General features: G+C 34.8%; 1 protein-coding gene and 1 long non-coding RNA gene across 8 annotated transcripts in view; one reads left to right on the forward strand and one right to left on the reverse strand.

Annotated features, from left to right (window-relative positions):
- AKAIN1 (A-kinase anchor inhibitor 1) overlaps nucleotides 1–17,531 on the forward strand; it is a 98,530-nt gene that overhangs the window by 54,479 nt on the left and 26,520 nt on the right. Inside the window, exon 1 of one of the 7 annotated variants that reach the window (XM_007487669.3) lies at nucleotides 7,078–7,561. The exons of 4 other annotated variants lie outside the window; for them this stretch is intronic. The gene's annotated coding sequence lies outside the window, so the exon portion shown is untranslated. Of the gene's footprint in view, nucleotides 1–7,077; nucleotides 7,562–9,374; nucleotides 9,517–17,531 lie in introns of those variants that run through there. 2 more of the 7 variants (XM_007487668.3, XM_007487665.3) reach the window with 2 other exon arrangements.
- LOC103095406 (uncharacterized) lies at nucleotides 1,518–2,210 on the reverse strand. The gene is made up of 2 exons (XR_464811.2): nucleotides 1,992–2,210; nucleotides 1,518–1,708 (listed from the first exon to the last, which is right to left on the reverse strand). It is a non-coding gene; the product is annotated as an uncharacterized LOC103095406 (long non-coding RNA).

Genomic DNA, 17,531 nt, shown 5'->3' on the forward strand with positions numbered 1-17,531 from the left:
ATCCTATAAAGGAGAAAGTAGTTGTGTCCAGTCAATTCCTGATATTATACAAGAAGAGAGATATTCTGTCCCCATTACTTTTAGGGATAAGAGTTTTTCAAATGATCCCACAAAAAGTATCTTTTATTTAGAGAATATTGGACTAGCTAGTTGCCACTTTCTTTCAGAAAAGGTTTTGCAAGGAGACTTCCTTGCAGTGTTATAGCTTTTATTGATGCTGATAAATGCTACAATGAAAATCTCAGTAAATGACTGAGGCTATTTGCCATTCACTTGGAAACTCAGTCAAGTGGAGGTATAAGATAAGCAACCCAGAACAATTAAAAAAATGGAAGAAACTGATTTTTAAATGGATCATAGAACAGCTGAATATAATTTGGCTAAGCAAAAATGAAGGATGGCTAATAAAATTATCGCCTGGGATCAAAAAAAGGATGAATCCAAAGGTATGGCTACTTATTTTTTAGGCTCAGACTACAGGATATGATAAGAGGAAGAGAAATGAACCAAATGTTTCTTTTCTTATAATTTCAATGCCAGGAAGAACAGACGCACTGGAGAATTCAACAGAGTAAATCGTGAACATCTCATTCTCTGTGAGCCTTTAAAATCAGGGTAAAGAATAGGCCTGATTATAATGGAATATCTTAATCACTAATTTGTATGATACTTGTACTCATATTTGAAAGGTTGTTTTTCTGTGTGTGTCTGACATGCTCAGATGACTTCCTGCCAAAGTTACCAGCACAACATATTTTAGCACATAATGCATAATGGGCCATATTTTTGTTTAAAATCAGAATATTTTTGAATATCCCAAATGTGTGAATTAGGAATATGGAGCCAGTGCCAGGCTTGCTGACTAGTATAATTGTACCTCCGGTAAGATTCCTAATAGCTCTAGTTATTAAAACTTGCCCCTAATACAGCACTGAATTGCTGCAGGTGAAGGGTAAATATAGTCTGCCGAGCATCAGCAACAATTATAGACAGTTAATTTGAATAGATTTTAATGATATAGTTTTCATTTATTTCCTGGCAAGATGCATAGTTGGATGATTTTGAAACCTGATTTTTAAAAAATGGAAATTGTGGAGAAGGCATTTTTCTGTTTTTCAGTTAATCCAGAATTTCTTAAGTGGGGGTGGGTTTGGGACCAGTGGGAGTCTCAGAAAGAGATTAGGGTGAAATTGTTTGGTACCAGAACCATAACAATTGGAATAAGGATGAGATCAAGAGAGCTAACCTCTTCTGCTTCCTGGGTCATCCCTCTACATTCTCTTTCCTGTTTCTTTTTCCTTCATTAAGCTTTTTTCAGGATAATGCAGAAAGAGGAGCAGCAGAGACCTGGAATACCTGCTTAATGATGTTGGTATTTAATGACAGTGGCCTTTGGGGTATACTTGGAGGGTTGATATGTAGCAGAGCAGGATGAAGGTCAGGGATTCTTAAGGGAGTTATATATTCTGCTGCTGGGTAGTGTTATCTTTATATATGAAAGACAGCTCCTGGGAAAATTGTCAATTAGGTAATTTATTTTGGATTTCCAGTCTCCTATTTATCTTCTCTTCCCTATGATTCTGCTCTTTTCTCATTCCAAATACCCAGGATTCTCAGGTTCTCTTCTTATCACCTTCAAACTTATTTTCATTTCTTCTTTCCCACTAAGGAGTAAATGACGAATGACTGCAGAATAATGTTTATCCTCCTAGAAATATAGAATGACATAATTGGAAGGAACTTTGGCTACAAAGTCATCCAAATATCCACTCAAATAATTAATCCCATCTTTATGTTTCTAGATATAATTTCTAATGTAATTATTTCTAACAAATGACTATCCATTGGTAGTGTGGCATCATGGAAACCATGTTGGACCAGAAGTTAATTAGAAATTGGGACAATTACCTAAGTAAAGATGGGCAAGTTGTTTAACTTCTCTGATCCTTAATTTCTCATCTGCCACATAGGGATTATCCAGCATTATTTACCTTACATTGTAGTTCTAAGGACCAAGTAAGAGCAGAGATAGTTAGGTGGTATAAAGCAGGGGTCCCCAAACTATGGCCACATGTGGCCCCCTGAGGCCATTTATCTGGCCCCCACTGCACTTCTGGAAGGGGCACCTCTTTCATTGGTGATCAGTGAGAGGAGCACAGGAGGAGCTCATCCTGTGCTCCTGGAGTACTGTATGTGGTGTCGCTCACTTACAGTACTACTTCCAGTGACATAATCCTTTGCCTGGTGCCTTGTTCTGAGAGTAACTGAAGGAGAATGAGGCACCACACAAAGGATTATGTGACTGCACAATGGAAGATGTCAGCATGGTGAGCAAGGGATTCCACGCTGTGTATACTGCTGCCCAGTATAGTGGTGGCAGTAATGAGCCTGTTCAAGGTGTGACAGGTCCATCACAGCCAGAGCTGCAGCCTCCACTATTCCAGACATCAGTATACAGATTTGTTTATAGGTTGTTTTTTTTTTAATAGTACAGCCCTCCAATGTTCTGAGGGACAGTGAACTGGCCCCCTGTATAAAAAAATTTGGGACCCCTTGTGTAAAGGATAAAGTGCAGGGCCAGGAGTCAGGAAGACCTGAGTTCAAATACATCCTCATATACTTTATATCTGTTACCATTTTTATAATCTGTCTCAGACTCCTTGTCTATAAGAGAAGATTATAATAGCATGTAGCTCCTGAGGTTGTTGGGAGGACAAAATGAGATATTAGTAAAGACTTTTGCAAGTCTTAAATTACTATATAAGTGCTAGTTATTGTTATTATTAGTCAAATACTTTATGACCTTTACAGTTATTACTATCCAAACTCTCCTTTGAAGACTTAAAGAGAAATAGGGCCCTAGTCAATCTGCCCCAGCACAATTCATTCCATTTTCAGCATATTAGATTCAAATTACTTCTTCTGTAATGTCTAATATTACTTCTAGTTTTGTTCTTCAAAAGCAAACAGGGCTAATCTAATTTTACTCTATTAGGATGACTCTTCAAATATTTTATGAGAGTGGTCATTTTCCATCTAAATTTTGTCTTCTTTGAAATTCTGTCATTCTGTAATCCTGAGCCTGGTGTCAGAAAATTCTGATTTCAAGTCTGGCCTTAGACATTTATTTGTTTATTTATTCATTCATTCATTTGTTTGTTTGTTTGTTTTTTCATTTAGTCATTTATTTATTTATTTATGTTCTTGACTTGCTTGGCTTGTAATGGGAGCGAATGTAACTCTGTGGAAAGGGAAAGGAGGGGGTTAATGGGTTACAATCTTTAGACTTTAATTCTGTGAATGTAATCTTTTAGTGTAATAATCTGGTGGGATTAAGGTGGGATTTATGTGTTTTAACCCTATAAGTATTTGCTCTCAAATTATTTCTCCTATATTTGGGAGAGAACAATAATCATAGCAATTCCACTAGTAAGGGAAGTTAGAGAAAGAAGTCAGACAGAGGGGATTCTGTGGGTGCCTTATTTTCTGGGTGCTGCTTTGCAGTCTCCATTTTCCCAGACTGTGTCTGTGTCAGACAGCAGGGATGATGGCTCTCCACAATTCTTGTATTTTATATATGAGAAATCTTATATAACTTGGGGCCCTTGACCATTTTGGTGAGCCTTCTTTATTATGTTTTTAGGCTTGTCCTTCCTAAAACTTTGCATCTTAGAAATTAACACACTACTCCATATGTGGCCTGAAAAAGGAAAAGTACTGTAGGATTATCAACTTCATTTCTAGGGAAGAGCTTTTCAATTTATCCAAAGATTGCATTAACTTCATATTAAGAATATGGTAACTAGACCATATCATGTTATTCGTTAATTTATCATTGGGATGCATAGAGAATAGACAGGTTGTACTAGTATACTCTGGGTCTAGTATTCCCACTGGCCCTTATCCAGAAGGAAAAGGGAATGTTCCTTTTAGTTGTGTGGCATACTCAACTCTCTGTATGAGTACAATCTCAAACTCTTGATTTTTGAAACTTAAACCAAGGTAATACTTTATATTTATCTCAGTTAGATTCAGGAAAATATTCTAGCTAGCCTGCCAAGATCACTTTATCCTGACTCTTGTTGTATAATGTATGAGCTGACCCTTCTAGGTTTATATAGTCTGCAAATATAGTATTTCTGGATCTATTCACCAAATATGATACTTGTTGATCAGCAATAGCCTATGAGATTTGAGTTAATTTAAGAATAGGGCCAAGGTTGTCCACACACTTTCATTGCCAATCCCATTCCTGAAAAATAATAATAGCTAACATTTATATAGATCTTTAAGGTTACAAAACACTTGTATAAGTATCTACGTATGTGTATTTTTGTGTGTATGTGCATCCTAGAAAGTAGGTACTATGATTTTCAATTTTCAGATGACAAAACTGAAGGTAAGAGATTAAGGGATGTAACCCAGGGTAATACAGCTAATGATAATATGAGTGAAAATTCAGGAGGCTTAATCAGATCTTCTTGACTATAGTTAAAGCACTGTATACCAATTATTTCTGAGGTAGTGCTGAGCACAATTAGAAATGACTGGCTGATTGAAGATAGCTATTGAGGTTTAAGGAGGAGTGTAGCTTGAGGCATGGGGTAAATCTAGTTGGAGCATTCAGGAGTGAAAACCCATGACTTCTTGGCAAAGGATGGTTGAGAAAAGTAGGATTTCTGCTTTTCTGTTGTTAGAGATGACTCTCTCCACATCATCTCACCTTCCCTCTAGCATTCTTAAGTCTATAAAAGACATTCATGAAACACTGGAGAAAAATTGTTCAAATGCTATTCTAGGAAATAATGAAAACTTTCATGGTCCCACCAGCTGTACTTAAAACCTCCTTATACCTACATTTGATTTCTACATATTTTATGCAGCTATAGCCATACACAGTTTTTTTTTTTTCAAATAGAATTTGAGTTTCTTAAAGGCAGAGGCTGGTTTACTCCTTGTTGAATTCTTGGTGTTTAGCACAGTGCCTGACACATAGGAAACACAATAAATTCTTGTTGATTGACAGATTGATTATAGTGAAATAAGTCTCATCATTTAATCCCACAATTTTTGAATAAGCATCCCTATCCAGTCTGATAAATATTCCAATGATTCTTTTTTTTTTCTTAGTGATCATTCCATACACATATGCCAGACAAAGAGATGAGGCTAATGAAATGTTTTTGTATCTTCAGTGTATGTACAGTCTTCATCTTGAAGCTGTCGAGAGGTTAGACACAGATTTCAAAGCTTCATCTTTGAATTTTTGTCTTCTAATACCAAAGACTGCTGTGAAGCATTAGCTGAGAATAGATTTCAGTGGTTCAATTGGGAGAGTAAAAGAAAGCTAAAAGGTTTAGAATGTTTTCAGGTTCCCTATGGCAAGATCTACAGACAAACTGTGTAGAGGAATGAGCAGTGAATATCAATCAGGAGAAGTGAATTCAGGTTTTGAGTTCAACAGCAGTTGGGTATTGATGTGTAAGTCAGAATACATCTTTGGGTTCCAGTTTTCTTATCTTTAAAATGATAGTAAATACTGCACAATCTACAGGATGAGGAAAGAAATTTTCAAGGCTTAAAGACCTTCTCCTCCTCCTCCTCCTCCTCAATATCCTCCTTCTCCTACTTCTTTTTCCTCCTCCTCCTCATTCTCATTGCTATCTTGCTCACTTCTTCTCTTTAAATAGATTTTATATGAAATACATCACAATTTTGCTGTCATTCTTTTATATTCAATATTCTGCTCATTGTGGAACAAATGAATAAAGTGATTTTTGTGTTTTAATATTTGCAATCTTCTGTAGATTTATTAAAATCTTCTTTGGGAAAATTGCAGTAGCAAACAGGATGAAGGGAGTTATGGGTATCTTTTCCTGTTCCTCCTATTAATTATTTCTCTTTCAAAACCTTCTCATTTCCTATAGTTCAAAGATTACATGTACTGGGTATGGTGATTTCTATGTAGGTTTAAATGTTTTTACAGGCCAAATATTGTCTCTATGTGATTGTGTGTGTGGCCCAAAGTTATTTGTAATGATTCTCTAGTTCTGGTATAGTTTCTTTGTTGAATTCTCAAGGTAATTTTGAATTTCTATGGACAAAACAGAGATTTGTCATTATGAAGGATAGCTAGATTCTTGTGTATAATTCCGGCAACTTGGTTTCCTCTTTCCACGTATCTAGTAGATGCTAAATTTTATTGAAATTATATATATACATATGTATATATATAATTTTTTAAATTTTCCCCATGGTTATATGATTCTTGTTGTCTCTATCACCTCTTCCCTCCCTCCTCCCAGAGCTGACAAGCAATTTCACTGGGTTATACATATATTATCACTCAAATCCCATTTCCATATTATTCATTTTTGTGATAAAGTAATCTTTTAAAACCAAACCCTAAATCATTTATCCATATAAACAAGTGATAAATCACACATTTCCTTCTGGATTCCTATTCCCATAATTCTTTCTTTAGATGTGGATAGCATTCTTCCTCAAAAGTCCCTCAGACTTGTCCTGGATCATTGCATTAGCAGAGTCTACATTTGATCTGTCCTACAAAGTTTCAGTTACTGCGTATGTATGATGTTCTCCTGGTTCTGCTTATTTCACTCTGACATACTAAATGTTTACAGCTTCCCCAAAGGATTTCTTTAAGTTTTAACCTGCTTATCATGTATGCTGAGAATATATCAATCTTCCTCTTTTTTGATGAGGAGTTATTAATCTTCCTATAGTTATTTTGGAATGATGAGTCTTGTATTTCATTAACATCTTAGAGCACTATGTATATTTTTACTGTGGCAAACATATATATATATATATATGTGTGTGTGTGTGTGTGTGTATATATATATATATAGGTAGTGTATTTGTTGAACTAAATATGTTCTTCCTATTAAGCTTTGACTTCAGTGTCAGTATAACAGTCAAACTCTTAACACATACGTGCTTTACAAATGTTGTCATTCAGTCATTTCAGTTATTTCTTATCCTTTGAGATCTTCTTTGGGGTTTTCTTGGTAATGACACTGGAGGTGTTTGCCATTTCCTTCTCCAGCTCATTTTATAGATGAGGACAATGAGATAAATAGGATTAAGTGACTAGCATGAGGTCACACAGCTAGTGTGTCTGAGGCCAGATTTGAACTCAGGAGGATGAGTCTCCCTGCCTCCAGGCCCTGTGACACTCACTTATCCCTTGGACCACCTGTGATGTCATACATGCACATTGAGTGATTGATATGACCTTTTGTTTTTACTCTGTCTTTGGCCTTAAAGCCATGCTCAGTTGTAGTTAGCAATGAGGATATTACATTAAAGGCCAGGGAGTTATAGCAACCATAACTTTGTCCCCAGGAGTCCTATTTTGTGTAGATTGTTCTTGACATTATTGTGTTGGTGGCATGGTTTAAATAGATAATAAGCTTCCCATGTGGACCTAGAATATTTTAGCACTCTCACTGTGCTTGGATTTGTTTCCTATATTTGGAGAACGTGAATAACTCAGGAGTGATGGAATAAGTCAAAAACTTTTCAAGAATCGATAAAGGTAAAGTGGATGTTATAGTGCTTTGGGGTGGCTTGTTCAATAGTTACTGAATCAATAATGAGTTGATCTTTACACTCCTAAAAGTGTGGGGCATCCCTGCTTTTCTCCTCATTCAATATAGATTTCTTGAAAGTTTATATAGATTTTGGGGGATGAGGCAGGCTGTGAATGCTTTGTGTAAAGTACACAAAAGTTGGCCTCTATTTGGAGAGGTCATGAGTGTTCTTGTCCTTTGGTAATATGTTTGTAGTTCCTCCTGTCAAGATTGATGGGGTCACACTCACCACAGAGAATGCTGGAAAAGTGCTTTGCTAGCAATCCAGGTGTCACTTTGGCTTTTAGCCAATAATTAGGGCTCTCATTGAGAGTTACCACTTTCAAGTTTTGTAGAGAAGCTAGGTTTCATTGTTGTTGTTGTTATTTACCATTTCTTCATCATTCAGTCATTCAATATGTTAATGGTGTACAAGCTTTCTTTTTCTCATTCAATCTTGAAATTTTGTTGTGTTGGACTTCTTTTGATCACATGTGATCAGAAAATGTCTACATTATTCTCTTTAGAGAGTCTCTTTTTTCCCTCTAATTTCTTTGTTTCTCCAGATTTAAAGTATATTTTATGACTGATGAAATTGTTTATTTTTTTAATGAGATGCTTTGACTACATGTAATATCTTAACCTTTTGGCTTGGCCTCAAATTGTTGGTTATGGATATTGAATACTTCTGACCTACTTTTATTTTCCAGTTTCCATTCCATAACTTTCTTTTTCATTGTTTTTAAATAGGTAACACAATATGTAAGTTTTCTACTACGTATAATGCCTCAACATTGAAAGAATCTTCCAAAATGCCTTACTGCATGTTTTCAATATTTTTGTAAGTTGCTACTGCCATGGGGACAAGTGATACCTTCTATTAGGAATATTCTGAAATACATCTACCTGTGGTCCATATCAGGGCAATGACTGTGGCATATCCTATTATACTATAATGCTCAAAAGTCTATGTGCCTTCTGTGAAATATTGTGGGATATTGTGAAATATCTGCAAAATCTTGTAGCAGATTCTGGCTTTTAAAAATTACTATGTTTGAGGGAAGAGAAGGGAATAATTTATTAAACACCTGCCAGGTACTGTACTAAGTACTTTAAAAACATCTCATTTGATCCTTACAATAACCCTATACTATTATTAATCCCATCTTACAGCTCAGGAAACTGGGGCAGATAGAGTTTAAGTGATTTGCCCAGGCCACACAGTTATTAAGTTGTCTGAGGCTAGATTTGAACTTAGGTCTTGCTGACCTCAGATTCAACACTCTATCCACTATTCCACCTAGCTGCCCAAGGAAAAGCCTACAGCACTTGGAATTCCCATGTACCACCTGTCAACGTTCTCACCAGGCCTGACTCAGTTTCTGTTACTAAATAAGATTGAACACATTTGGGGTTTTATGACCATAGAGGTAGTTTTTGTTTATTGGATTCATGCTATCAAACTCAAAATAATGTTTCTTACAATTTCATTTGATGAATGTTTATTTCCTCTTCAAGATCATTTGATATTATAGTTATTATTTTTGCTATCCATTTCATTAATAGGTAACATTGCTAGTGTTTTTGCTAAGTTTAGATTTATAAAGATTTTAAGTTTTTTAGCTATCCCATCTTTAGATTTAAATAACTCCTAAATTTCTGTTTACTTTCACATAATTTTAGATTAGTTTAGGATTGAAAAAAAATTTTTAAATGCCTTACTTCATTGTTGTATAGCCAAAGATATTCTTGACAAAAAGCATTGTGATGCCCTTGCCTGTATGATCTGTTTCTACTTTTGCTATGGTATAGTACTGGTGCCTAATTAAAACATTCATGTCATCAGGCCACTTCATGCATACTTGAAGTTTACTCAACTTAATGTATGTCATCGTCATTTGCACTGAAGTATTTCTGGGAGGTAGGGTATTAATGTGTTTTTTTTTTTAATTACTCCATTATATATTACCTTGTGACGGTAGAATGTTACTTGGTTTTCTGGTCTCCATGTCAAGCTGACATTCTTAGTAGAGCTAGTCTGAAACTTCATTACCTAAGAGAGAGTAGAGTAGTTGCATTGTCCCGGCTGGTGTGCTAACTCAATAAGTGGTATCAATAGGACACAATTAACTAATGTTTGGTGGTCCTCGCCAGGTCTTTGCAGATACCATAGGAATCTAAGGGAACAAAGAATCCCTGCTGTACCTCATGCTACCTAACATTCTCTAACTTTGACACTCATTCAGTGTCTGCAATATACTTATAATACATTGTAAGCAAGTCTAGGTTATAAAATATATAAATATTTGAATTGTGATAAAGATATATTTTATGAAAATATTTATTATAATAAGAATATCCACTGAATTCCTACTTTAATGCTTCATAATAATATGGAGATGAAATTGGAGAGGATTCTTGAAGGCTGAAGAGTTTGGTTTCTGGATGGCATTATCAATCTAGAAAGTCTTTGTACACATGGCTGGTAATGGCAACAGACTGAATTTTTGTTGCCTGAGGACAAGTCTAGTTATTTGAGAAAGGTTTATCACCACATTACATTGGCTGGCAGGTAATGAGTTTTTGGCTGCAGCAATACCTGAACATTGAATATTAAGTCATAGAGGGCCTATGATGTGTCATTGTGGAGAGAATTCATTGATCTTTGAAAAAGTGAGGACTTCTTTTTATTCTCCCTCTCTTCTATTATTATCAACATTATTAATATTAATATTGGTTTAAAATAAAATGATAACTTTAATAAGTAGGAGGAGAAGAAGAAGGAAAAGATGAAGAAAAGGAACAAAAATAAATACTATTAACAATAAGAGGATGAAAAGCTAGCTGTTATCTGGAGATATCTGACTAATTAGAAAGGTACCTAGTAACTGTGTATTCTTGGGCAGATCATTTATCACACTCTCACTTTTCTCATCTGTAAAAGGGAATAATAAAAATGCTTACCTAGAATACCCTTTGACCAGCAATTCCACTACTAGATTTTTTCCCAATGAGATAGAAGGAAGAGGAAAAGGATGTATATGTTCAAAAATATTTATAGAAGTTCTTTTAATGGTGGCAAAGCATTTGGAAATTGAGTGGATGCCCATCAATTGGGAAATGACTGAACAAGTTGTGATGTATGATTGTGATGGAATGCCATTGTGGTAAAAGAAATGATGAGGGTAGATAGTTTCAAAAAACTTGGGAAACTTATATGAACTAAACTGAGGAAAAGTGAAATGAACAGAATCATTGCATGCAGTAATAGTAATATTTTAATAAGGATCAAACTGTTAAAGACTTACCTGATCTGATCAACCCAATGATCAGAGACAATTCCAAGGAACTCATGATGAAAATGCTATCACCTCCAGAGAGAAAAGACGAAATGAATCAAGATTGAAACTTTTTTCATTTTATTTTCTTTCTTTTTAATATTTTGCAACATGGGTAATATAGCAATATGTTTTGAATGACTTCAAATGTATAATGAGTATCATATTGGCTGCCTTTTTAATGGATGAAGGAGAGTCTGGAGGGAGGGAGAAACTAAGAACTTAAAGTAAGAAAGAAGAATGTTAAAAAAATTCCTACCCCATGAGATTATTATAAAAATCAAATGGGACATTATACACAAAGCTTTCTGTAAATCCCAAAGTTATATGTAAGCAGAAGCTATTACCCTCATAATATTTCAGAACAAAGAAACCACTTACCTCTTAGCTAGATAATAGTACTTTCAGTACTCATGAATCTATGATTTCATCATTGAGAGTGCTCCCTCTATCTGTGCAAATTATAACCCCTTGATTCCTTAGATAATCTTCATAAATTGTGGAATCCATGATCTACTGGCCAACCTTCTGGTGAGGAGTACATCTGAAGTTAGCTAATATGGTCCTTGAATGATAAACCAAAATAACAACACTGATTAAAAAAAAGAAAAACAAAAACAACAAAGTTCCTTGCTGTAAGGTGTTGAGAATTTTATTTGCTAGTCATTTGTTAATAATTATCAGTCATATTAGTCATAATGAATGAGGTATGCTGGTGCCAACCAATATGGCCCTTCAGGGTACCAATCATATAATTAAAATATTTTTCTTCCCTCACTAATCAGTAATTAAGAGTATTAATTGATCATCTTTGTGTTATTATAATTTCTAAGTTCTTATTCATCTTAAAATAAACTTAATAAAAAAGAAAATGTAATATAATATCTTTTATCTTCAAAGCATTTTTAACCTCCAACTTTAAATGTTTTCCAATTACTTATGAAGTATTCTATTCAGGAAAAGTTAAAAATATTTGCTTCATAGAAAAATACTGCATTATTTAAGCCAAATTAATTATTTGGGGTTCTTGGCATTTCTTTTTTTATTCAGTAGATAATGAAATGGAGTAGTTGTGAAGAAATGAATGCTTTTGCCAAAATGTCTTGGTTTTATTTTTTGAAAGTTCACTGGTGGACACTTGCAACATTTTTTTGATCTGTGATATCAGATTGGGCAATAAACCAGGAGTGACATACCCTAGTCCTATTTGACTAGTTTTGAGGAGGAAGTATGTTTATATACTTGATTTCAAGATAGCATGTATAAGACTGGGTTGTCAGTTGTAATGGTGTCTTGCAAAGAGCCTTAGTGCCTTGCTTTTGAAAAAGCTTCTCTTCAGCACCCTGACTCGACTGACATTCAGTTAATCTGGGAGAAGTCATAGAATAGATTTTAGAATAAATTTTGGAAGTTTATGACCTAATAATACAGAAATTGAGGGGATCCAGGGTATAGTAGAAAGGAGATTTTATGTGTACTTTTGAATGCTTTCTTTGTGATTTCATTCATCTTCTCTATAGCCTATGGATTGTTAACAGCTGTCCATTAGTCAGACCTTGCCACTAGTCAGTTCTGAGGCAAACAGAAAGGGAGGGGAGGGAAAAGAGCTTGTTTTTACAGATCTCATTGCCTGTTAGTTAATTTCTAAATGTCTTGGCTGGAAATCTCCCAAACATATCACAGTATATATTGGTTTAAAATAAGAAGTTTGATAGAACATTTTGTGGAGATAATCTTGTTGTAGTATTAAGAAACTACCATACTGTCCCTAGACACCAATTTGTTGTTCACTTTGTGTTCAGTTGTTTCACCAAATATAGTACATTTTGATGATATATTAACATTGGCTTAGAGGCTATGTTTGCATAGCAAAAAATCAAATGGAGCTGGTGATTATTCAATATACTTAAATACTTCCCTTTGTAAAAAATTAAAATTAAATCTCAAATAATAAAAAAATATATTTTAGGAGATTTATTAAAGGATCATCAGAAATAGAGTAATAAGAGGGATACAAAATAAAGACCACGTGCTAATGACTGATCAGTCAGTTCAAAAGCCCGCCTTACCACCACCAAGCTTGGGACAGGAAGTAAAGAGGTAGAACCCTTCAGGTCCTTGCCAAATATCCTCTACAGGAAGTATGTAAGGACAGGAAGTCAGTGGGCTCCTGGGAAATGTAGCTCTTTTTTTTAGGGTAACAGATTTTCAATTATACACCAACTTTCTTACACATCTACCACCCTTTTTCAGATCCTCATATTGTCTCAGTCGAACTGTCGCCATAGTCTTCTTTATTGTCTTTTTTTTACTTATTTTGTTACATATTTCCCAATTACATTTAAATTGTTTAACATTCATTCTTTTAAGTTTTGAGTTCCAAATTCTTTCCTTCCCTTCATATCCTCCCTTAATCCTTCATATGGAAAGCAATATGATATTGATTATACATAGGAAGTCACGAGAAACATATTGCCATATTAGCCATGTTGCAAAAGAAAATACACACACAATCCAACAAAAGTAAAGTAAAAAAAGTTTGCTTCAGTCTGCATTCAGTGTTTATTGGTTCCTTTTCTGGGGATGGCTAACATTTTTCATCATGGGTTCTTTAGAAATGTCATGGCTAACTGTCTTGAGGAGAGCATCTGTCTTTCACAATCAATCATTGTTACAATATTGTTATTGCTATTTATAGCATTCTTTTGGTTCCCTGGTAGTCTTCTAACCAGTCTCTTTGTCTTAAGTTTTTCTCCTTAGATTTATATACTGTATTCAGCAGGTGAATGATATTATCTTCACAATGTCCAACAGAAATAGAATAGGCCATTGACCTTCATGATGGATAAAGCCTGTAATGCCATTGAGTCTTTTAAATCATGAAATTATAACTAACAAATGGAAAGAGAAGACATAAATTTTAAATGTTCTATAAGTAGATAGCTTTTTATGGGACTTAACTGAGAAAGTGAGAGATACAGACAATAATTAGTGGGGATGATAATAATTAGTGAATTGTTTTTAATAATCGGGGAAACTTGGGAGTGTTCATAGACAACATGGAAGTAAAATAAGTAGATTAAAAGAGATTGAAGATTAAATAGAAAATGAGGATGACTGTGGAGGCAATATCCTAGAGAAAGAAGAGTTGAGATCAGGGACACATATATAAGGCTTGATCTTGGAAAGGAGAAGAAATATTTCATCAGAGACTGATGTAAAGGATGACATAGCATGATATTAGAGACAGGTAAGATGAGAAAGTTAGAAAAATGAGCCCCCTAGCAAGGTCTTTAAGATTTTTTTGGTGTAGAATAAGGTCTGATGCTTAGCTGAGAGGATAAATAGAAGTGGTGCCATTGGGATGCTTGAGGAGAGAAAGAGACATTTTGAACAGCCATTATGGTTAATGAGATTGAGAGTTGATTGAGGAGAAGTAGAAGGATTATTTGCCTGAAGTGGGGATACAAGTTGATATTAGATAATAAATTTGTAGTGAATCTTGAAAACATGGTTTCACTACTCCTTCCATCTTGGTTTAGTAGCAGCACTTGAGTAGGAGTGAAGGATGTCAGTACAGAGAATTAATACTGTTAGATTCTGGAAAAGCATGATGAGAGACCTAACTGACAAAGGGTGAAGAGATTTGAATAAAGAGGCTACAATAAAGTTGGAATTGTTCAACTCCTTGAGTGCCAGAAAATAGATGAGGCAAAAGAGAAGATGAAATTTAAGATACAAGGATGTTTTAAATTAGTGAGTAGGCATCCTAAAGGGCATAGTAGAAGGGGGTACTCATATTGGAGCAGAATATTGTAGAGGTAGGACAAGGTAAGAAAGCAAAGAAAGGGACAGACAGAGAAAGGGGTTTGGGAAGTGGGATATAGAGATTTTTTGGGTAGCCAGTAGTTATCATTGATTTGGGAGATTAAAAGCGAGTGGGGATATGGGAGCAGGGTATAGTAAAAAAAAAAGGACTGGTTTATAAATCAGAAGACCTGATTCCTGGATTATTGCAATAGCTTTCAGGTATTATTATTTTATTTATTTTTAGTTACATTTTAAATTCTAAGCTGGCTCTCTCCATATCTCTCTACTGTCTGAACTAGAGATGGCACAATTTGACAAAAACACATACAAATGCATGATATGGTGTTACATATGTAGGTAAAATTTAACATGCATATTTCTATTTATAAGCATTTTCCCCCGAGGTGGACATTCACAGTTATTCTTCAAAAAAATTGCTGTAGCTGTATTCAACATTTTCTTGGTTTAGCTCATTTCATTCTTCATTATTTGTGCAAGTCTTCTGATGTTTTTTTTTAATAAAATCAACCTGCTCATTGCTTCTTATTCTGGAATAGTATTCCATTACAATTATATGCCACAACTTTTTTAACCATTCCCCAAATTATGGACATTCCCTCAATTTCCAGGTCTTTGCTACCACAAAGAGAATTGCTTATAAATATTTTAGAATATATTTGTTCTCTTCCTTTCCCCGTGATAACTTTGGGAAACAGACTTATTGATAGTATATATGGGTCAAAGGGTATATTACAGAATTGTAAATGTTTGGGCATAATTTCAGATTGTTCTCCAAAATGGTTGGATCAGATCAAAGTTCCACCAACAGTGTATCAGTGTTCCCATTTTTCACATTCCCTCCATTGTTTGTTACTTCCCCCTTATATCATTTTAGCCAATCTAATAGGCTGATGTATATGAGATGACATCTCATAGTTGTGCAGTCTTCAACTGTCTAGGCTTCAGTTTCTTAGTCACTAGTCACTAGAACTCTTAAGGTTTCAGTTTCTTCATCAAAAAACAGAAGAGTTGGAATATATAATTTCTAACATTTTAAAATTCTATAATTTCTAATAATCTCTTTTCTGAACACAAATAATCATCTTATAGAATATTTAAAATTTTTCTCCTCTTTCCATTTGTTATTTAGTCATAATTTTGAAAGCAATTTAAAAGATCATTTTGCAATTAGAATTTTAAAATAAACTGCCCAGTACATAATGTGATACATATAAGTAAAACAGATGGATGAAAAAGATGTTGAGTCATCCTGTTCAGCCTTTTTAACACACATGCTCATAATATCTGCCAACTAATTAAAAATTATTTGTGAATGTTTTGCACTGGTTCACCTGACCATGTTTATAGAACTTGGAAATATGTACTCTGATTTTCTTCTTCCTGGCAAGTTTGTCTCGATAATCTTTAGTTAGGGCTTCCAAATGAATACCTTAAATTCCGCAAAGTGGATAAAATAATTTGAGTTTTAAATATAGAAAAATCTAAAAATTTGCATTATGTAACAGTTGGCTTTTCTACCCTTTTCCAATTAATTAATCAACAAACTTGATGAAGTTTTAAATATGTAAACAATATGGCTTATACCCTGCAATCTCTTTAGGAGATGATTAGTCTTTTAATCCAAAAATTTTCATTTTATTGTAAAATATAATTAGCCAAGAAAATTAGAAACATCTCTTGACTCATGAAAGAATGAAACTCACCCAAGCCAGTTGTAAAGTTAAATATCCAGTAGACAAGTAATCCAGAATCAGGAACCTCCAGGCTCAGGAGTACCTCAAGGAAGCAAACTGTTATATATCTATATGATAGAGCAGGAAGGAAGGTGAAGGAGAGTGTAAGAGAGAGAGAGAGAGAGTGTGTGTGTGTGTGTGAGAGAGAGAGAGAGAGAGAGAGAGAGAGAGAGAGAGAGAGAGAGAGAGAGGGAGAGAGAGTGTGAGAGAGATTCCACTCCCACCTCCCTCTTTGACCACATCATTGGTGAGACTATGTAAGCAGAAGACAATTCAAGTTGGAGTTGGAAAATACCTTGAGAATAAATTAAATAGTCCAAGGAGAGGCAACCTCAAGACTCTATGAAGGTATTTACTCTAAGAACCCAGAAGAGAGCTATGTGGTCATTCAATCATATCCTAATCTTTGTAATCCTGTTTTCTTGGCAAAGATACTGGAGTGAGTGGTTTGCCCTTTCCCTCTCCAGTGGATTAAGGGACCTGTTTGGGATACTACAGTAAGGACCTGAGACTCTATTTGTACTCAAATCTTCCTGACTCCAGGCTCATCGCTTTATCCACTGAACTACTTAGCTGTCTCCTGAAGAGAACCATATTTAAGGGTAACTTCATAAGCAATTGTTGAAGGGAGAAATAGACTTCCAATCATCAAGAACTGTGAGCTTATCCTTTGCCCAAACGTGTTCTATAAAAAGTCTGAGTCTACTCTTCTCTACCCAGTGACCATGTATATGCAAAAAAAAGATAAAAATAAAAAAATAAAGAGTTAATTAAATCTTAATGGCTAATAATTGATGAGGAGCTCAGAAGATGGGGACTTGTGAATGTCAGGATTAATGACCTCTTTGAAAAAGCAGATTCTCCAGGGACCAACTCCCCCTCCTTTCCTAAAAGCAGCCTCTTACACACAAGAAGGAACTTATTCATGAAGAAGAAATCATATCAGTTTCATCTGTATCTGACTGCTGAAGCTTTTGGAATATATTATACCTTATTATGATTAAGATTATTTTGAGAGATTGTTTTTGGGCAAG

Source organism: Monodelphis domestica, chromosome 3 (genome assembly GCF_027887165.1).
Source record: "Monodelphis domestica isolate mMonDom1 chromosome 3, mMonDom1.pri, whole genome shotgun sequence".
Lineage (NCBI taxonomy): Eukaryota > Metazoa > Chordata > Mammalia > Didelphimorphia > Didelphidae > Monodelphis > Monodelphis domestica.